We start from the raw sequence: 22,751 nt of genomic DNA, 5'->3' as shown, positions 1-22,751 counted from the left end.
TTCTCATATTTGGTCTTGTTTTATATAGAGAAATATCGGCTATTTTTCTAAAACTGGTGTGGTGCCCTTTTGTAGTGTTTTCACTTATTACTGTGTGTTATCTGCAAATGCTTTGCACATTGCTTCTGAGATAAGCCTGAATGCTCGTGCCAAGCTACCAAGGGGGTGAGCAGGGGTTATCTGCGCGGGTATCTCCCTTATCCTAACTAGAGTGAGGGTCCCTACTTGGACAGGGTGCAAACCGACTGCCAACTAGAGACCCCATTTCTAATATTGGTTGTCAGCGGTGAGGATAGGACTTGCATTTGCACTTGACCTACAGTGATTGGTGTACACTACTACCATATTGCAGACCATTACGTCCCACATACAATTTTTTTTTTTGATTTTTTTCTCTTTGACCTATTTTTGATCTTGAGTTCAAGTGAATCCCAACGACATCTTGTCTCAATCAAGAGCATCTTCAGTTGTATCCCAGGATTTGTTTTTTGAGGAGGATAGGTTGGAAACCTATTGCATGAAGGAACTGAAGGCAGTTTGTAAAAACCTTAAAGTTCAGATCAGAGGCCTCACCAAAAAGGAGGAGCTACAGAAGGCGCTTAGGGCCTGGGTAGCAGCCAGAACTGCCAGTGGGCAGTCTGAGGATCTAAAGGAGAGTCTACTGACACAAATTCTAGGGAAGATGTACTGAGGGTGCAGGAGCTGCCAGGGGGGAGGTACCCCATGTGCCAAGCAGCAGTGGTGGATCAATAGGACTGACCCCAGAGGAGCTGGAGGACAGGAGAGAAGCCAGGAGGCACCAGATTGAGTTGGAGAGATTAAAAATGAAGGCTCAGAGGGAGCAGCGAGCCATGGAGAAAAGAAAGATTATTTTGGACCATGAGCTTAAAGTAAAAGAGCTGGATGTGAGGAGCAGGTCTAGCCAGGATGGTGGCAGCAATTCCTCAGTGCAGTCAGACAGAATTGTGCACATTCCTAAAAACGCAGGGAGAGAGTACAAGAAGGGAGATGACATACAGAGGTGGTTTCAGGGAGATGAGGCGTCCATCCACATGAATGGGGTCCCTGAGAAGAATTGGGAAGCAGGATTGTGGAACCACTTCACAGAGGAGGGGAGGGACACTTTGCTAGCTTTGGGAAAGGGGTACAACCTCACCTACGCTGACATGAAGGAGGCCCTTCTCAATCGGTACGGTCTCACTCCTGACAAGTACAGGGATCAGTTTAGGCAGAGTAAGAAAACTGAGTCCCAGTCCTGGTTACAGTGTGTAGATTCGTTTTGCAGAGCACTGGATGGTTGGGTGATGGGCAGTAATGTGACAGATTTTCAGGGGCTGTACAACTTAATTGCGTGGGAGCACTTGTCTAGTCTGTGTTTTGCAGAGCTGCGCCAGCACTTGACTGATAGTAAGCTGACTGACCCCAGGAATCTTGCTATGGAGGCGGACCGCTGGGTGAGTACCAGGGTCCACAAGAAGGTTTATGGGGGAGACTCAGCTAAAGGTGGGCAGGGTTCCCAGACGAAGGAGAAGGAAGTCAAGGGAGATGCAGACAGGTCCCAGGATAAGGAGGGAGAAAAAGAGTCCCTGGCCCCTTCTGACAGGAAGGAGGGAGGTTCTGGTAGGCGGTGGCCCAGGGCACCCCATTTTGAACCCCGGTGCTTTGAGTGTTCCCAGTTAGGACACATGAAAGGGGACTCTGTCTGTCCTAAGACAACCCACATTGGTGGCCCCTCTATGGAGGTGTCTAATGAGGCTTAGGGGGAGGTAGCCCCCAGGGGAAGGTCATAGACCATGCCATGATATCCCTTAGTTGGGAGGTTGACTCAGAGGGTGAGTTGGTGATCCCTGAGGGTGGGAGTTGTCACTCCCACCAGGTAACAGTGAATGGGGTCCCAGTCACTGTTCTGAGGGACAGTGGGGATAGCCAAACAATGATGGTGGAAAAGCTTGTCTCCCCAGAACAGTACACCGGCCAGGTGTGTAGGGTGACACCAGCCCAGGGGCAGGACTTCTTCCGTCCTATGGCCCTGGTATCCCTAGAGTGGGGTGGGGAGGTGACCCAGAGGCGGGTCATAGTCAGTCCCCAGATGCCCATAGACTGTCTTCTGGGGAATGAGTTGCCCCAGGTGTCAGGGGAACTGGGAGGGGGTGGCCCCCAGAGGCACCCTCACAGTTCGGTTGTCTGGGGGTACCACTCCAAGGTAGAGGGTACCGGATCCCAGCACGAGGGACAGGAGGAGGGAGAGCCCACACCTGTCCCCTGCTCAGCCTGAGGGTACAGACCCAAGGGTGAGTGACCAGTATCAGGACACCACTCCTGAACTGGTGGGAAGGGAAGTAGAAAAGGGGTTAAAGTCACCTGGGGTTACTGCCCCCCCACTTTTTAAAACCACAGAGGCTAGAAACCCTAGCATGGCCTGGGTCCTGGCTCTTGACACTGACAGCTGTCAGTGGCCTCTGTTGGTTGTTATCCTTGTGGCCAGAGTTTTCCCTGGGAGGGGGACTGAAGTCAGACCATAGGGGTGGAATGGGCCACATCACACTGTTGGCTCTGGTGGTACTGTCTGCCTACTGGGATGCATCTATGAGCAAGGTAAGGTTAGGTGCTACACAGATGAGTTCTCAGATGAGGAGAAGAGGTCCCCCAAGGTTAGTTCAGTGGGCCCTGAGAGTGTTGACCGAGGGATCAACCTGGGTTCAGAGAGGCATAGAACTGGCAAGAGCTCCTGCAGTAGTGGGCCATTGTCCAGGTTCTATCTCCCTGCGCAGGGAAGTCCAGCAAGGTATTGATTGGCCTGCCCTGGCTTTAGGCTGGGAGGGGGATGTGTTGGAAATGGCCCTTTTTGCAGGGTTATCTCCAAACTTTTTGCCTTCCTCCTCCTATTTTTTAGGTCTGTTTTTGCTGGTTTATTGTCTCTGCGCACTTTACCACTGCTAATCAGTGCAAGTGCTCCCAATAGAAATTGTACTGTTGATTGGTTTATCCATGATTGGCATATTTGATTTACTAGTAAAGTGCACTAGAGGTGCCCAGGGCCTGTAAATCAAATGCTAATAGTGGACCTGCAGCACTGGTTGTGCCACCCACATTAGTAGCCCTGTAAACATGACTCAGACCTGCCATTGCAGTGTCTGTGTGAGCAGTTTTAAACTGACAATTCGACTTGCCAAGTGTACCCACTCGTCAGGCCTCAACCTTCCCTTTTACTACATGTACGGCACCCTTAAGTTAGGCCCTATGTAGCCCTATAGGCAGGGTGCAGTGTATGTTTAAGGTAGGACATATACTAAGGTGTTTTATATGTCCTAACAGTGAAATACTGCCAAGTTCGGTTTTCACTGTGCAAGGCCTATCTCTCTCATAGGTTAACATGGGGGCTGCCTTTAAATATCCTTAAAGCGCAGATTCTCTTTGAGAGCAGATAAAAATGTGGAGTTTAGGGTCTCTGAGCTCACAATTTAAAAATACATCTTTTATTGAAGTTGTTTTTTAGATTGTTAGTTTGAAAATGCCACTTTTAGAAAGTAGACATTTTCTTGCTTAATCCATTCTGTGACTGTGCCTGTTTGTGGATTCCCCATCTGGGTCAGTTTGACAGTTGGGCTGTTCACACCTCTCCTCTAGACAGTGACACAAAGGGGGCTGAGGTGTAGCCTGCATATCTTGATTAGCCATCTGTGCTGGAGGGGAGGAGAGGAGTGGTCACTCACACCTGAAAGGACTGTGTCTGCCCTCACACAATGCCTTCTCCGACCCCCTGGTGAGTGTCTGGGGCATGGCCTGAACAAGGAAGGATCTTGCAAACACTTGAGACTTTGCTTTGAAGTTTGCCAACTTCAAAGGCAGAACTGGGTATAAGAAGAAGATCCAAAACCCCCAGACTTCTAGAATCTTTCTGGAATCAAGAGGAACCCCTGCCCAGGAGGAGCTGAAGGAGGAGTACTGTCCCTTTGCTGTGTTGCTTTGCTGGACTGGCCTGCAGTTGCTTTGTTCTGCCTGAAAAGAGTGCAAAGGGTGAACTTTGCTGTGTGTCCTGCTTGAGAAAATTCTCCAAGGGCTTGGAGTAGAGCTTGCCTCCTGTTGTAAGTCTCAGGGCCACCAAAGACTTCAGTTTCCTCGACCTGCAGCACTGGGAACTGTGTGTTTTGCGCTGTTCAAGAGGAGAAACCACTGCGACAAGGCCAACGACGCCGCTGGCCTGCACCGTGAACTTCCGATGCCACATGGAGTCGCATTGCCCTGCTTCGCAATGCGACCCTGGTCTCACCGACACAGTCATCGGACGACTTCACCGTTGACACCGGCGCTGCTGCCTGCACCGTGGCCTGTGGACACCGCTCATTGGGTACACGAAGCACTGTCCCATCTCGCAGCGCAGCCCCGGTCCACCGACGCCAGCACCATCGACTCCTGCCTGCACCGTGGCCTGTGGACACCGCTTGTGAGGGTCACGAAGCACCGTCCCGTCCTGCACCGCTGGCTTGGGCCTACCAACGACGACGACGCTGCCTGCACCGTGACCTGTGGACACCGCACATCGCACTGCCCCACTTCACACCGCAGCCCTGGTCTCACCGACGCCGCTGGACACCGTCACCGATCCGCTGCCTGCACCGTGACCTGTGGGCACTGCATGTCGCATTGTCCCACTTCGCACCGCAGCCCCGACGCCAACCACGCCGGCACACCTGACTTCATCAGCCTGGAGTTCGATCTGCAATGCGTGTGACCTCAAGGGCCCGACGACTCGTGCACCAACCCTGGACCTGACACCGCGACGTCAGTGACGCCGCCCTCCGGAGCTCACCGCGAGGATCACGACACCCTGCAAATCCAAGGTACTGTTTGCGGGTCTTCCCTGAACTGTTGGTTTTGTTGATCACGACGCTGTGATAGCCCCAGGTGGAGCTATCGACTTCAAGGAACTGTAGTTTTGAGTAAATCTTGCATAATTCATATTTTTCTTACTGTATGTTGGATTCTTCTCATATTTGGTCTTGTTTTATATAGATAAATATTGGCTATTTTTCTAAAACTGGTGTGGTATCCTTCTATAGTGTTTTCACTTATTACTGTGTGTTATATGCAAATGCTTTACACATTGCTTCGGAGGTAAGCCTGACTGCTCGTGCCAAGCTACTAAGGGGGTGAGCAGGGGTTATGTGAGCGGGTATCATCCTTATCCTAACAAGATTGAGGGTCCCTACTTGAACAGGGTGCAAACCGACTGCCAACTAGAGACCGCATTTCTAACAATTTCAAAAAGTGTTGAACGGATTTACACCAAATAACAAAAAGGGCTCTTTCTGGACCAAGAGCTAGCTTTCTGCCAAATTTGGTGTAATTCCATCCAGCAGTTCGGCCTCTATTCCTGTTCAAAATCCCTGTGGAAATTAACATGGAGAAAACACGTATTGAGACCCTCCCCCTCCCTTTTTCTTGGCCCTCTCTTGACGGATCACCCCAAAACTTTCCAGACAGCAGCTGATGTGAGCTTCGTATTTGCTTGGAAACTTTTGAGAAGGTTCATCAACCTGGGCCTAAAATAAAGGCAAGTGAAAATAACGCTTTTTCTATAGAAACTAGGGGCCAGATGTAGCAAATTTGGAAATTGCGACTTGCAATTTGCGAGTCGGAGTGACTCGCAAATTGCAAGTCGCAATTTCCAATGCAGAACGGTGTCTCAGACACCGTCTGCAAGTCGGTATGGGGTCGCAGAGACCCACCTCATTAATATTAATGAGGTGGGTCGCAAATTGCGGCCCCATACCGACTATAGGCACTCGCAAACATGGAGGCCTGCTGTAGTCAGCAGACCTCCATGTTCGTGACTGCTGTTAAATAAAGCCGTTTTTTTTTTTTAAGTGTAGCCCGTTTTCCTTAAAGGAAAACGAGCTGCACTTAAAAAAAACACCGAAACCTTTAGTTTCGGTATTTTTTCAGGGCAGGCAGTGGTCCCTTGGACCACTACCTGCCCTGAAAAAAATGTTTTGGGTCCATTCACAAAGTGGAAGGGGTCCCATGGCGAGTGGGTTACCATCCACTTGAAGTCCCGACTCGCAATATGTATTTCTGCATGACAAAGAGGCATTTGCGCCTCGCAAACGGCGATTTTCGCAGTTTGCGACGCGCAAATCCTTTGCTACATCTGGCCCTAGGTCCTAACTATAACTCCCTAGTGGCGACTGCCAATAGGTAATGTATTTTTTTTTCAGAGAAAAAAACAAAGGTTACAGGGACATTATAAGTTTTACCCACACAAAACATTAAAAATGTAGCAATTATAGTTATACTTACTATTTTACTTACGTTAAGAAAGTATAACTTGTGGCCTAAAGTTACTTAACGTCATGAGTTATAGTTTCTTCCGATTGCAGTTTCTTATTTGTATAGCACAAATCTCGACAAAGGCACTAGGGAAATTCAGGCCAAATTCGAGCTATATGGATCCCGTAGGCCCTCAGATCAACTGACCAATGAGCCACTGCACCATAAACCATAATCAGAAGCTAGGAAAAACTCCTTGCTGTACCTAGCCACTTAGACTGGAGATGACTGTTAAAGTGTGATCCAATAAACAATCTGAGGTGGAATATTATTTGGGAGAGAAGCATTTATTACAACTGAAATTACATCTTAAGCCAGATTTGGCTACTGCACGTCTAACAGTTAATCACTAAGTATGGGCAGATATATCCTCGTCAAGCACTGGAAATTTCCAGACAGTGCAATGCCTGCAGGGCAGCAGAGCACATGGACATAATTAAAGCAAAATACACTGGCAACATTGTTATAAGTGAGAACGATCAAGGAAAAACAAGGCAAAAATGATGCTGCGCTTTGACTGAAACACTGCATGCACTGACAAAACAATCATAGACATGCAAAAGCATACTTTGAGGATTGCATGTATTAAATACAATGCAAGCTTCAATCAACAAACGCCTGAAACTAGAGCAGTTGTACGGACGCTTTCTTTCTTTCTTCAAACATACTGGACAAAAAGAGGGAATATACACCAATAAAGACGGTTCATTCCAGTCTTGGGACTGAGGAGACCTCAAAACCACGGGGTTGAACACATTGACCTTAATGCATTAGTGACTTGCTGGCTTTAACAACTATTTAAAGGCAACCCTGAAAGCCAATATAGGTGCCTGGTCTTAGACAAAATAATTAGTTTTTACAACCCCTTCATATGCTACAATTTAAGGAGTCTAGCTAACTGACACATTACAGCAGACTCCCTCCGTTGAAAACTAAAGACTGGTATATTGCATTTTATGTGTAATGCAAATATTTATGTGTTTAAAAGTATTGTTTTCTCTTGGTTTGTTTGGATTTTGTGTAGCCCAATAGTGCTACAACTTTTGGTAATGTTATCCAATTGTCTGTGATTCCTTAATGCAAAATGAATTTACGCAAATGATTGTTTATGCTACTATGTTCATAATAAATGAGGTAAAGTTCATTAAATTTCCTGATCTGCAAATAATGAAGAAATAGTGTTGGCTAAATAACCATCAGTCAAGGTATTTTGCTGTTATACTTAAACGTGGTCTAACTTTGCTGATTAAACAGTCACAACCCTGTAGTACAAGTATATGTGGTGGGGGCATGGGTCCAAAGGTGTCCCCGAGTGTACCAATTTCATGATCACTGCAGTGTCTTCTTCTGTAAGAGTTTTCAGTTCAGTCTGGTGTTCATCTTGGTTTGTGGTGGTCAGATTGGTGATAAGATCTTTGGGGTCTGACTGATGTTCCAAGTTGCTGTACATCTTTACTATTTTGCTGTAGAAGAAGTGTGATAGCTTGTTGCACAGTTCCTGTGAAGGGGTGATAGTGTTTGATGTGGCCTCTAGAATGGTGAATTGTTGATGATTGTGAAGATCTACTGTTGGAGCTCACTTCTATTTGTATGGTTAGTGCCCTTCTTTTGGTGCCTCTCAGAAGTTGGTGGTAGCATCTGAGTGCAGCCTTGTAGGTGGTTCTGGCATCGGCGTTCTCCATTTTCTTTCTAGCTGCTTGTGGTATCTTTTAGATTGTCAGAGTACTCACTATATCAACTGGCATGTTTGTTCGTTTTTCTTTGTGTGTTGCTTTTGATTGGTGTGAGGGAGTCTTACAGTTCTTGATCAATTAGATGAAACTGCTGATGTCCTTGTCGGGGCTGGAGGGGGTGTTGGTCCATTTTGAGGACATTGAGCCAGTCTGCCTCTATTACTTTGTTCCAGCTCTGGCTGCGTAGGTAGATGCTTGTGGCTGTGTTGACTTGTGGTGCGGTGATTCAGACGTTTATGATGGAGTGGTCGGTCCATATAAGCGATGAGGTGGAGTTGTTGTTGAGCCTGTTACTGGTGGTGAAGATAGTATCCAGGGAATGTTCTGTGATGTTTGTAGGGTATGCAGTGAGTTTGGTGAGTCTGATGTAGTCCAGGCTTTCGAGGTGGAATGTGGAGCAGGGGTCCATTGGGTCCTCGAGGCTGAAGTTGATTTCACTGAGTAGCATGAAGTCCTTGGAATTAATGGTGAAGGGGCAGTAAAGTCTGTGATAAGGTTGCTGAAGTTGGTTTGCAGTCTTGGTGGTTGACATGAGAGGGTGCCTAGTAAAATCCAGCAATAATCAAGTTCAATGGGCCCCTCAAGACTCTTGAACCCTGTGACACCGTACTTCCTGTACCGATGGTAGCTATGCCCCGGAACTGTGAATTCCTTGATTGAAAGGTGGGTTATTGCACTTAATACAATCTGCATGCAACCTGTATTGACATGTTCCAGTCCTTCTTAGATAGCTCTATTTCAACAGTGCAGAGACCTAACGTTACAAATAGAAAACCTAATTAGACTGTACGTATATTCTGAGAATTAGTTGTAGTTCCTACTGTGATCTTATTGACCGTAGTTTGTAGTATTCCTTCTTTTATTTTGTGACTTTACTAATCATTTTCGTAAAAAAATTAAATACAACCAATTTTATTATGTAACTGTACAATTTAAATTAAATGTGTCTTGGTTTCGTTGTCAAAAAGAACTGAAGCATTTCTAACACAAACAGTACATTTTAAAAAACAACAAATTTAATTGATTAGTCTCACAATACAACTGGGTTGCACCAAAGACCACAACAGACTCGGATAACCCTTGTCCCATCATTTACTTCAGCAGGGTGGTAGATTCCCGGCTCGTACAGAATGGTGGGTGGTCTGTTCCTCCCATAACTCCTTGTAGATTCGTCCACTGGAGATGTAAAACGTTTTAATTATTGGACTCCTCGGTTTGCAGAACTCGAATTGAACGCTACGCTGTAATGAACTAAATAAAGTCGTGGGCGGGATAAAGATACTCCCTCTGCGTTTGGGTTGGTCGGCGACTGTTTGCTTTTCTTGTGCTGCGTTTGTCCTTGCACTGGAAGTTGAAATGATGTAGAGTGGTTTTGGTTCCAGTATAGGGAGGTGCCCAGAGAGTGCAGTTTCCGGTGTTCTACAAGGGGCCCTCCCTCCGGCACCCCCTCAGCTATGTCCGTGGGCTGGACTTCCTCGGAGTGGGCGGACAGCTCTGCTTCTTCGCTTGCTGGGATCCACTAGGACAGAAAGCGCTGCTGCTCTCTCCCCATCAGGACACCCCCAAACCCTAAGGTGAGCGTTCATGCATCACGCACGCATCCCAAGACGTTACTGCTATTTGCCCCTATCAGCCCCCTCCCCTAAAAGTATACGGAACATATTCAGGGAAATGCAGGACTCCCCCTGGTCAACCGTTTACTATGCCGTGCCCGTGTTACGAGTCCCCAGGCATTTGCCCTGTTCTTTGCCGGCCATTGGCTGCGTAGGTCCTTTACGACCTTCCTTCCCAGCCTGGAGCTGAGCGTCCCCTTCGCACCACGCCTTATACGGAGCAATCGAACTTCTACTAAGTCTTTTTCGCAGCTGGTTTAGCTCAGCGTGCCGAACAGCGCTGGAGGTCTGGAGATTATCACGCAACAGTAATGACGTTAGAGAACGTGCACTACGCTTCAGCATGTCTCTCACATCTGGTCAGCCCCGGATGCAGCTGCAGCACGGCACTACACGTTGTGCAGTCGCGAACTACACTTTGCCCGGTATGGTCACTGCACCTAGCATTCCTCGACGAAGTTTATTGCTCCACAGGTTTAAGTCGGTTCTCATCTGCAGAACCTGGCACTTCAGTCTTCTTCTGAACCCCCTATGTAGTTTAATGTATTCAAAAGTTTTAATAGAAGGCACAGAGTAGTAGCTTGTTTATAGGACTATCTGTCACGTGTACAAGAAGAGGATGCCTTGAACTCTCAGTTTTATAACAAATGACGAGTTTGGTTTCAGTCCTCTTCCTTGCACCAACCTGCCCACTTGAAACTGGATTCCCTCACTACTACCCTGCAAATGTGCCCCTCATCTCTCCATAGCTCCCGTTTCACATACATTCATTTGTTTTAAAGAGCTTGTAAAGGCTGGCTCTACTCACCGACTCAGCCATCCAAATAAAATATAGTTCTCTTCTTTGCAGCAGACATATTAACCCTCTATTTATGGCGAATCAAAGCTGCCTCTAAACAAACTCCCCTCCCTCTCCCTAGCAGGACCATTATTCACAAGAGGTATCTTGACATTTAAAGTGCTTTCCGAAGGCTGGATCCTGTAGTCCTTTATAGCGCTGCTGATTCACTGGCACCGGGACCTTAGGTAACCACTGAAATCCGTTTATGGAGCTGTGGTTGTTTGTTGCTCCTATTCCTACTCGTCCCAATCATTACTTGTGAGGTTATCCCACCTCTCTGAGACAGGAAACAAGAGGAGTTGCTGAAATTAAAAGCCAGCCCACACATCTGGGTGCCACAAAAAAAGTTTACTTTCACAGCATCCTCGTACCATAACAAGCCTATATGAAGACCAGTAATGTCAAGGGAGGGAGAGTAGGCTGTTATGACTCAGACGAGTATGAATAGGACTGTGAGAAATGAAGATTACTGGTAAGCAGTGCTTTAAATGGGCAGGTACTTTCTGGTACAGAGTACCTCCACTTCTTTAATTTGAAAGGGAGAATACCTACACTTACAGCACTGCTGCAATACATTTAATGAGAGAGTACCAGCACTTCTCAGGAGCAAACAGATACTCCAAGAAGTGAGTACCTGCGCTTCTGTATTTCCATTTAAAGCAAAGCTGTTAAGTAATCAGGTCATTACCTTAGCATCACATGTCCTTGTCCCAGTGATTACTAAGGAGATACACCAAAGGAACAATAGGCATCATCAAAAATAACAGGCATGAATGCAAGATTTCAATGTGCATCCAGTGATTTATTGACACCTAGAACAATTATGGAATAACATAGTTTAATACTGCAGTCACAATTTGAAGTCCCTGAAGTGTGTAATAATGAGCAGACGTTTTAGGGTTTGCCAGTGCAGCAGCCGTACGATTCTAAAAAAAAAAAAAAAAAAAACGTTGCCCAAGAAGCTTTCAATCTCTTTGCTGATTTCACCTGAATACCTACTGGTACAGTAATGCCAGGTAAATAATTTGCTAAAGGAAATAGGAATCTACTCCAGTGATTTGTAGTCAAAGAAGACTCTATCCCTTAAAATTATCATCCAAAAGTCACAATTAGATTTTCAGATAGACCTAAAACATCAAATCTATCCAAATAGATGTTAAGTGCTACACCTGCACCAAGCTTATGTACATGCTTCCAAAGATCTTACGAAGGATTACTTCTTGGGGTCTACGAAAGGAGGAAACAACAAAAGGTAACACGCATTTGCATTTCAATGGATCTCGCATTTGCTTGAGTCAGTGCTATTAGCATTGTAAACTCCTAACTGGACTTTTCTTGCCCCATAAATTGAAAATGAAAATGAAAACAGTTGACATAAGTGAACTGATTCAAAGTGCCACGGCCGCCATGAGCATCAGCAATAAGGAGAGACACAAAAGGAGAAAGAAGTTCGCTCGCAGTCAAACTTATTGGCAAAAGTACAATAAGCCATGTAACAGGGGCGATAGCCAAGGCGGTAACAAAACCTCCCCAAGGAGAGACAAACGTAAACCATTTACCAATGTCATCAAAGGATTTTTGAAGGGCAGGCCCACAAACCAGTGAAAGTGATTGGCGTGAGGTGGGCGTTATCAAAAGCCCAGATACATACCAACATGTTGGAAAGGCAGCGCATGCACACTGCTATGCTTGACCTAAAAAGGAAGGATCAGGTAGCAGCATTGCTGTCTCCTCAGAAAAATACCTTAAAAGAGGTCTAGACAACATGGCTCCCCAACCCTTCTATCTGAAGTAATTGCCACCTGAAAGTCTGACTTCATAATGAGGAATTTCACATCCACTGAATCCAAAGGTTCCAAGGGGTGAGACTGTAGGACTTTCAAGACCAAACGATGGCCTCAAGGAGGAGTGAAAGGTTTAAGTACAGGTCTTGATAAAGCAAAACACTCTCTCTTGACCCCGTGGATTCTACTTGCAAAGAACCCCAAAGCTCGCTCAAATCTCAAATGGCTGAGTACAGAAACTTAATAGTAAAAGGAAAAGTTTGAGATTAAACTCATGTAGTAAGAATTGCAGGGGAATCATCTAATGAGAATCATTTCACAACTGAAAATATTTCCTATGTGTAGCATAAGACTTAAGAGTGAAAAATCTCCAGGATTTCTTTATAGCTATAGCTAAGTGGATAGGAAAACCCTTCTATTGTAACTACATCCTTACAATTTCCACACTAATGTGCTAGCCTGTCTGAGACCCAGAATCCCCAGAAGGCAAAGAGGCGAAGGAAACCCAGGAATTATCCAAGGCCCCTGTGTCATCATGTGTTTCAGAAGACAAACTAAGATCCACTGGACCAGAAAGGAACCACAAATATTATCTCTCTTTTTCCCTCTGCTACTTGGCTAATATGTCACGAATTAAAAGAACATCAGAATGGCATACAGTTAACATGGAGGCCAACAAACCGATCGGGCTTCGGCCTACTAGGCATCCTCCATATAACTACTGGAGTAGAACAGTGGAACTTGAGCATTGGATGTCGTGGCAAAGAGATCTATTCCTTGTGTCACAAACTTTCTGTAAATTTCCTGAAAGGTATAAGGTGCCAGGGCCAGATCCTGGGAGGATGGAAACTTCCTGTTCAAGGCATCTGCCAAAAATTGTTCTTCACTCTGATATGAACTTCTGTCAGTAATTACAGGTTAAGCTCTGCCTAAGAATCAAAAAGAAGGGCCACTATTATGAGAGAGGTGGACCTCATAAGCCCTGATAATTAATGTAAGCACGTGTCACCATATTTTCCTATCTTATCAGAACATGCTGGTTCACGATGAATCTATTCAGCTGCTTCAAAGCCCTGAACACCGCCATCACTTCCCACTAGTTGGAGGAGGAAAGATGACATTCCATGGTAGGCAAACACCTCCACCAGCCTGTCTTTCGATTTTGCTCCCAAAGTAGGAGACTAGCATCCGTTTTAACATATTTTTGGAGTCCTGGACTCAAAGGACAAACTTTGCTGAGATTATCCCGCATCAATCACCATTTCAAACACTCTAATTGTCTGGGAAACAGAGCTTATGGTTTCTTAATCTTGGGAATTAGGTTTCCAAAATCTCTTGATGTGTTTCAACAATTGACTAAGGTGAAGCAGTGCCCATGGTGCAGTAAACCTGTCGGAGACCCTGAGATGCTATGCCTGAATCTTGCCTGTGCTTGAGACATTTTGAGTAACCAAATATAGATTAATTTCCTTTTCCAGTGACTCTGGTAGAAGGAAAATGTTCACATCTATTTTGGGCCTATCTCCCATAAAGGTGGTATCCTTAGAGGGAATCACTTGACACCTCTGTTCATTACAAAGGAATCTATGTTTCTCCAACCATTTGCAAATTGTTTTCCACCCTTCCAAAGTCTTATCCTTGCGCCTGAATGAGCTAGTAGTCTAAATATTGAAACTCTCACCAGTTGTGCAGAAGTAGTTTAGCCATCGGGGTGTTAACACCTTTTGGAACACTATTGGTAATGATCTCAGATCGATTAAAATAACCTAAAACTGGTAGAGTTTCCCTTTGACACAGACTATAGGGTACTGCTGATGAGATTTCATAACAGGGACATGGAAGTATGCATCTCTCAGATCTACAGTAACTATTTAATGTTTCAGTGGAAATCAGCGTCATCCTCTGACGGGTTTTCATTTTGAAGTGAATTCCTTTCACTGAGAGATTTAATTGTTTCATTTAGATTACCATCCTTTATTGATATTGTGGGGAATAGAAAGATTGTAGTGTAAATTCCTTTCTCTACCTCCTGTGAAGGTACTTGAACCACTTCCCTCCTCAACTTTAGCTCTAGGGTTACACAAATAAATGCTCTCTTCCTTTCTGTGCATTTTCACCGTATAGACTCTGTTACACAATGGTTTGGAGGTCATAGGGCAAGGCAGTGACTACTGGCCACAACAGCGGGTGCTGAGGCCTTTTACCTCTGCTGTCATGGGGCTGGACCTACTGTGGCTCTACAAACTGGATTAAGTACAGCATTTTCTGTACCCGACTCTTGAGTGCTAGCATAGGTAAGAAGTTAGAAGCTTCTCAGGGATGTCAAGAATCCACACCAATATCCCAGAAGTGCCTTAAAATCAATGTCCAACCTACTGCTTCTATAGAAAAAAGACAAGTACTTTTAATACACGAAAAACCGGGGTCACTAAACATTCAATTAGGCACAAATAACCAATTCTAAGTTGTGAGGCTTGGTGATGTTAGGTGCCTCTGCTGATAAGAAAATCATCTGGCTCTAGTGGTCCCTGCCCCTCTGGTACTGTGTCCCCATCCCCCTTAGAAGGCTCAGGGTTAATCAGGTAAAATGTGGGTGCAGCTTGTGCTTCCCAGTTCCCCACCTTGTATGTAGATTAACACAGCGCCCTGACTTAGGTTTGATCAGTCTCTCACCAGTCCATTGATGCACCACGGGTCACATTCGGCCTTCCCATGGCATAAGAATCTTCACCAGCATTTACAGGAGCCTGCAGTGTTACACAGTAGTCCAGGAGAGATGTCTAGCGGCAAAATAATCTCTCACCTGTGACAAGCAAGGAGCATCCTGGCAGCACACAGCAGTTGTGTTTGATTTGCACCGTAGCCAGCCACCAGCATGTCAATTGCTAGGTCACAGCAGGAGCAGAGGCTTCTGATGGTTGGCCTCTTCTGGTTGGCGACTGCAGTCCTCTGCCCCTTCGCGATGGCCACTCACCCGCAAATGACAGTTCTTCAGCACAGCAGAAGCCAGGAGTATCTTTAGCACACAGTGCCTTGAGGTGACAAATCAATTTTTTATGAGACTTCTCCAGTTTACCTCTATGGTCACTTAGTGTTCAGGACTAACAACGGGCTTAAGGTTCCTTCAAAAGGCAGTCTTCATGCCTGAAAAATGTTAGAAGGGTGGGCCCTTCTACCCTTAAAGATGGGCCGTGCATGCAAAAAAAATCAGTATCTCTGAATAACATGCTCAAACATTTTAACCAAAAAAATGCTTACCTCTCTGGCATTTGTCCTTAAATGAAATCTTCCATGCCATCACTGTTTCCCCGTCTCTGAAAAGAGAGTGTGTGCATGCACTGATGCTTCCATCCTCACCATGAATACACAATACACAGGGTTACCAACATTCCTGTCTCTAATTCTGAAGGAACGTGAGCATGCAAGAAAACTCCAAACTCTGGCGCCCAAACACAAAGGTAAGATCCTTGCAAATGTAATCTCCTCCCTATCCCCTCCGAAGCGGAGATGTTAAGATATTAAAAAAGTAAAATAATGAAGAAGAGATGTTCAAGTCCTGCATGAACTTCATTGAAGCTCTTAAAAAGGAAATAAGGCAGCAAACTCCTCCCAAGTCCAGGAGGGAAGGAGATTAGGAGCTAAAAAAATTCACGAAGACCTGATTCGACACCCTCAGCTACTTTAATTTTCCTCTCAGTAGGAGACAGGGCAAAAACAGGGGGATGCTGATAATGTAAGCTTCCTTATGGCACCCTGCTGGGTGGGCGGGATTTCATTTTCAGCATACCATGAAGTGAGATCTCCTCTTGAGGATGAGTGACTTGGAGGTAGTGAAAGCATTTTCACATTTAACAAGAGCCAGTTTGAGTTCTTGCACCTTGCTAATCGGTAGACAAACAAGCTGTCAGCTTCCCGGGGCCTATGGATCCATGTAGGATTGCCACCTTTCCCAGAAAAAAAATACGGGCCATTTGTTTACGTTATGCTCTTCTGAAAGGGGCAATAACTGGTACGTGAATAAGAATGTGTGTACCATTTTCAGTTTTCTTTAATAACATGCCAATTAGACATCTGTTTGCTTTAATAGCCATTAACAAATAATTTAGACTACTCTGGAATACTTGTGAAGAGATTTCTTCATGTATTTGTTGTTTTAGGTTTACATTTCAAAGTGGGAAAAATATCGGATTTTACTGTTTTTAACTTTTTAACTAGCGTGACTCAAAAATATAGGCTAAGTTTGTAAAATGCTGCCTAAGTTGCAACCTTATACCCATGTGTTTTTTTCATGGTCACATAACATGAAAGCTTCTGAGCTGGTGGCTGCTTCGTTTCTAAACAGGATGGTGTGATTGGCTCCCTCCCTCCCATGCACAGTGTCCCTTAGAAACTCGGACCTCCTGTGAATAATTTTGTGTGAAGAGTCACGTGTTTGGTATTTCAAGGTGAATCTGTTTAACTTCTCTGTGGTGCCAATATGACTCTGGGAATATTTTGCTTTCCATTTACCTGCAGTGATGTGTACAAGGTGCAACACCTGGCTATTTTCTCTTTTGCATGCATATATACCTCTCAAACATTCGAGCCTCCAAGAGTGGTGTGATTGAATAAATGTGGCATGTATGTTTGAAATCAGTGGAGATTAAATGTTTATAGGTCAGGAAGGTTTTGAGAGCTGGTGACCCCATTTGTGGTCTACCGGAGGCATTTAGCATTTTTGGATGGTGAGAGCTACGAGTGTATTATTAGGTATATGCATTCAATGTCTTATAAATCATCCACCTGTTAAAATGAATCATATTTTTCTTGCCGGGAAGGGTGCTTGAATTCTGGAATAGAGAGGGAACCCAGCAGGGTTCGGGTTACATCAGCTTTTTGGGGGAAATGGCCAGCCTGGGTGAATTGTTCCACTGGTGTGCACTGTAGATACCAAGATACATCCCATGGTCATCAATTGATGGTCGGAAGGGGTGGCAACAGCAACCTCTAGGCACTCAGTTGCCACAACTAACACTTTGTTTACCCCTTTCTCCTAGCCTGGCATAAAATGTGTGTGATAATTTAATTTACATTTCCTCCAAGTCTTTCAAGATAATAACATCAATGACTCCCATGCGTGTTCCCAGCAAGGGTCTGAAACAGTACTTTAAATGGAAATATAGAATTCCTGGTACTCGCTGTCTAGGGTAACTGTATGATCCTGAGAAGTGCTGGTACTCTTCAGTTAAATGCATTGCAGCTTTGTAGAGAAGTGCAGGGAGTCAGGATACAGATTGTCACTAGAGTTGCAACAGGGAGAACACCAGTTAAAAAGTGTTGTAGATGAGGGCAGGGAAAATTGGAAAGTAGAACTCGGCTGTCCTGTAATATTCAATTCCCTTTTTCTCATATAAATCATCCCATGTAAAGACATCGGGCACAGAGCTGGCTTCCCTTCCTGCATAAAGGTGGAGTGCAGGGCAGTGAAAGATACTAGGCATCTTTGAAATACTGAGGAGAGGCCCAGTCAAAAAGAGGAAGGGGAAGAGACGACTTATTCTGTTCATAGAGAGATGGAACAAAACGCTTGGAACAGTAGGTCATTGTTAACTTGTTCAGAGTCACACAAGTACAGATGGTCAGCCTATGAAATTAAACGGCAGGCAGGCTCTCCGAGTTTGGAAGTTGGATTCGGGGAGAGGAAACCATGGTAGGACATTTATTCAGCCTCATTGCTGTAACGTTATGCAAAACAGCACAGATTATTTACTGTTTGGTTGGCAGGTGAATGACTGAAACCCTCGTACTATAGATATTCATTTAAGAGAAGGGGTTTGGTCTTGAGATTAGGCAGTTTATTTAAACAAGGACAGCTGAGTGCTAATCCTAGCTACCCTTCTTTAACAAGAGGTGTGGCCTTCGCAAGTGGTGATGCCTCCCTCCGGCTGCGTTACCTAGTCTGGTAAAATTGAGACTGCGCAGACTACACCAGAGAGTTAGCCACTATACACACACTAGACATTTCGGTAATGATTGAATGCATGCTCATGTCCTAGTACTTGTCCCTATCGTATGCGGCCCATATAGCGAATACAGGCTTTGGAATATGGTCTCCCTATACAGCTGCAGTGTTTCCATTGTTATACTCTCATCAGATGTACCTCGGTATTTTGCAGCCTTTTCTGCATTCTCAATTTTTACTAAGGCATATTTGCTTTATGAAAGTTCATATTATTCACTTTTGGAGGTTTGTGATTTTCAATGGAGAGCCTTAGAAATCATATTTTGTTGGTTCTCCTTATCTGATGCAGTGTGTGAAGAAGTACATGTAATCTTTATATGCCCAACATGCATTCTTTAAGGACTCCACCCAACACATAGCCTATTCATTATTTGCCTGTGTTCGTTTCTTTCTGGGCTGATGCGAGTTTTTGTCTTCAGTATGCAGTGGCTCTTTCCCTATATTTGGTCCCCAGTGCTTATTAGGATGCTTAAGTCTCATGCTTGTGTCCTTGTCTCGGTCTACAGCATGTGGAAACTTTGCCTCTCTCATTTGGTATTTCGGCGCGCCTTGCAGCAGAGCCACTGCCAGACTTTGAGGTTGAACCCTTGTGAGCTCGAATCACCCAGAGCCACTCGACGTGCACATAACCCCAACCACACCTGCACAGGCCTTTAGGGGCCACCAAATCTAACTGGTTCCTCATTTTCTCAAATTGTGCTTGTTATTTTTAACTAAAAGGCCATTCCGATTGCCAACTATTCTGGACGGTAGACTGGAATAGAAATCGTTGTTTTATGGCCTTGAGAAAGTGTTTGCTCTTTTTGACTAATTGCTTTTAAATCTAGTTTTGTGTCTGTGTTGTTTGCTAGCCTTGTTGAGCCTGGCATTGTGGCAGCACATGAAACTCTATGTACCTTTCATGATTAAAATGGCATGTCCTCTGCACTTCTTGCCTTGTTTGTTCTGCACCTTCTTTTTTTTAAAGCGTTTTGTTAGTGGGAACGGATTAGGAGTCTTATCTGCCAATTAAACAACCCATCGCCCTGCTAAGCAAATGAAATGGTGGGTGAGGAATAGCAGACAAGTTAGAGTGGTGATGGAAGGTGTGAGAGTGAATGGCAGGAGAAAGTAATGCGAAACCCCTGATAGCTGAAAAGGGCAAAACAGCTGTTTTGGAGAATCTAAGGTGGGTGGTTCCGGATCACTGGGCATTGGTCAAAGGATAAGCGAGAGAGAAGGGTAGTTTGGGTACAGAAGAGGAGTGTGGGTGGAAGGAAAGCTAAAGCTGGGAACATTTGGAGTTTGAGAAAGGTGAAGACGAGAAAGTGGGGGCAGAGGTGGATGCTTACGAAAGGCGAAATTACTGGGGAATACTGGAGGTGGGGTAGGGAGAAAGGGGAGAGGTTGGCTGGGACAGAGGTATGCCAAGGAAAGAACAACACAGAGGAAGAGGAAAGGAGAGACCAGTGGAGAAAGCTTGGAGTATTCAGTATTCGGTATATTTAAAAGTTGTGAGAATCAGCTGGGGAGGATTGAAGAGAAAGGGTGATAGAGAGATAGTGAAGGTTAAATGTGAGGGGAAAGGTACAAGAGAAAAAGTGAGGTTGGAGAAGAGGAAACTAGAGTTTGGAAAGTTGTGCAGATGGAGGGAAAAAAGTAAGTAGGAGTAAACGTTGGTAATGGTAGATAAGAATATTCAGCAGTGTAGGAATTGGGACAAGGGGAGATGTATAAAAGGTAGCAAAAGAGAAGAGTGAAAAACTAAGATTTATTTTATTGATTTTCCCCTTCCTCAGTATATTATTCATTGTTGTACACTAAAAGTTTTTTTAATGGATGCGACGTTATCTCAACCCTACATATGAAGATACTGTCTGAGACAGCCAATTTATGGGGGAACATTTTCAACAGGATTGTAACTTATGTTTATTATAGAGTATTTAATTAGTATATGGTTGTGATTTTCCAACACCTTTGTAAGATGTAACTGCCAATACTCAAAAGCCTCGCTTTCTGTGATTGCTCTAGGCCAAAGTCCATATGATGTCACTTCCGGTGGGGTCAAAGGTTGTATAATCTGTCTTCCTGGGATGTCACAAAGTCAGGAATCTTGCAGTCACTTCCAGTGATGTCATCTAGGTGGTCAAAGGGCATGTGATGTCGCTTCTGCTACCCCTATCATTTTGAGGAATTGATACCCATGGCCGTGGCAATGCACATTCAGTGTGCTTCGATGTGAAGCGCAAGCTCAGCAGAGGGGCTTTTCCAGCACAAAATGCCTCACAGCAAGGATCAAGTAATTCCTTTTGTGGAAGTGATTATTATATAGCAGAGAACATTGGAAAGCAAATGCAGCAAAGTCGGGACATCTAACTTGGCCTCCACACCGAGCTGTTCGTGCAGAGAAACAATAAAACGACTTCAGTGTAATCTTGCTAGAGGTTTCTCAGGCTCTGGGTCGAAATCTGATATGTGGACCTCTGTATGCGATGTTCACTAATATATATATATATATATATATATAACATGATCCTCACTGCATTGATTTCTTAACCCCATAAGTTATTAGTACTATCCTATAGAAACCACTTTATCAAGTTTATAGTAATGAAAGTTGGAGCAAAAACAACTCCTGCCTTTTAAATTCATGCCGCGCAGGATAACTGGAGATTTTTTATTTTTTTTTAAATTGAGACCTTATCAACTCGGCGGTTTTACATGGCTCATAACCCACGACCCTGCCAGTAACACAAGGATCTCCACAACAAAATCTTGTGAATCCACTGAGCTATCTTACATAAACTACAAACTCTTGACCCTCACATAGCTCTATAGCAGCCACATGAACTCTCTGATGATACTATCCTATGGCACTGACGAGACCTCACGGTGCCCACAAGCCAAATTCATCCTCTCACTTTCTGGCTTGCATAGATTTCAGCAGTAGGCGCTTTAACCCAGACTAGTTTTACAGTAATTCTGTTTGGGACCATGTAAGTAAGCCGGTGGGGGAGGGGGGTTAATAATCACATTTTCCTTTTTGCCAATTACTTTGGCGGTGGCCATCATGCCTCGTTTTACCACTGCTCACACAATTCGGGGTACCTTCGAGTAACTTTTTCCCGGCACCAGGTATGTGCTCCGGACGTGCTGTTCCTTACTTGTAAGAGAGAGACAACTCCACTCCAGCAGACCTACTTCCACATACACCGGCTCTGTCGAGGCAGTTATCGAGGCTCTTCCTCTTCGCAAAAAGGAAGTGGTTGGTTTGTAACTCGACTCGTTGCACAGCTACCGCCTAGGCAAGATTTAGTGATGTCACGAGCAGTTGCCCAACTTTGAAACGCACGCATTGAGTCTTTCCCCCTCAGTAAAATCGTACCACGGGATGCGCGTTCGGCCGGCGGAGCTACTGACCTTGCAGCTAGAGAACCAGGTTCGAGTCTCGGCGTCCGCTGAAAATCCTGTGATTGTGGGCAAATTATTTAATTTACCCAAACCTAAAACAACATCAGTGTAAATTCTGCTCATGTAAAGCTCACCAATATATTTGGGGCGCCATGTATAAAACTGTAAAAAAAAAAAAAAAAAAAATTGACGGTCCAACGCAAACATCGCCTCATTCTAACAGGGATTAGCGCTTTTTACTCAGCACGAACATGTACAGATTTACTCTAAATGTTCATTATTTAAAAGTCCTTCAAACGGTAGTTTTTAGTTCAGGAAAACGTGCAAGGATCGGTACAAAGGATAATTCGATGTAATAGACGATGGAACATGACACAGTGACCTTGAGGTAACATGCTGTCAGTGTGATCACGCGGCTAATGGCTAGCCAGCGAAAGGTCATCCTACTGTTTTAACTCCGTGACCTTTCCAGGCAGCAATGAAGTAAGCTGCTTCCTTATTGACAAAAGATTTTAAATCATCTCGCGTTCTGGGACAAAGTGACGTGGCTGAGTTTATCCTCCAGATACAGGGCTTGTACAGAAACGGCTTCAGTTTTCTCGCCAGCCTCATGTTGTCTCAAAAATGAATAGTATAAGTACATAGATACATACAGGGGCTGTCTGTCAGCACCCTTATCCATTGGTCCATTCATGTGTCATCCACATTTTTCCTCTGCCCAACACAGTATACAGAATCAGGCATTGGGACTGCCCACTTCATTTACTGTCCTACTTGGGCTGCGAGCGAAGCCATATTGCCTCATTAAATGTACACAGCTGCCTAAGGAAAAGGGCACTTCAGTGCCAGGCGATCATATATCCACAACAATAACGCTGCACTCCCAAAGGTTACATTTTGGAAGCTTCCAATTTATTCAGTGTTGATATTTGGTAGATTTCATGCATTCCTCCAAGCACCACAACTCCTTTCAACGTTCGTCTTCATCAAGCGGTTTCAATTTACATTTGTACGTTGTTCCAATTTAGGTGCCTTTTATCAATTCCAGGGCATTCTGGT

At 44.7% G+C, this 22,751-nt stretch overlaps 1 protein-coding gene and 1 long non-coding RNA gene across 3 annotated transcripts in view; one reads left to right on the top strand and one right to left on the bottom strand.

Annotated features, from left to right (window-relative positions):
- LOC138261405 (uncharacterized) overlaps positions 1-21,920 on the bottom strand; it is a 70,001-nt gene extending 48,081 nt beyond the window's left edge. Inside the window, exon 1 of the long non-coding RNA XR_011199089.1 lies at positions 21,446-21,920. This is a non-coding gene — a long non-coding RNA (uncharacterized lncRNA). The remainder of the gene's footprint in view (positions 1-21,445) is intronic.
- LITAF (lipopolysaccharide induced TNF factor) overlaps positions 9,426-22,751 on the top strand; it is a 172,162-nt gene continuing 158,836 nt past the window's right edge. The window contains exon 1 of one of the 2 annotated variants that reach the window (XM_069210327.1): positions 9,426-9,637. The gene's annotated coding sequence lies outside the window, so the exon portion shown is untranslated. The remainder of the gene's footprint in view (positions 9,638-22,751) is intronic. The other variant, XM_069210326.1, reaches the window with a different exon arrangement.

This window comes from Pleurodeles waltl, chromosome 10, assembly GCF_031143425.1.
Source record: "Pleurodeles waltl isolate 20211129_DDA chromosome 10, aPleWal1.hap1.20221129, whole genome shotgun sequence".
NCBI classification, from domain to species: Eukaryota; Metazoa; Chordata; class Amphibia; order Caudata; family Salamandridae; genus Pleurodeles; species Pleurodeles waltl.
The sequence above is the reverse complement of the archived record's forward strand: the minus strand, read 5'-3'. Positions and strand labels throughout refer to the sequence as shown.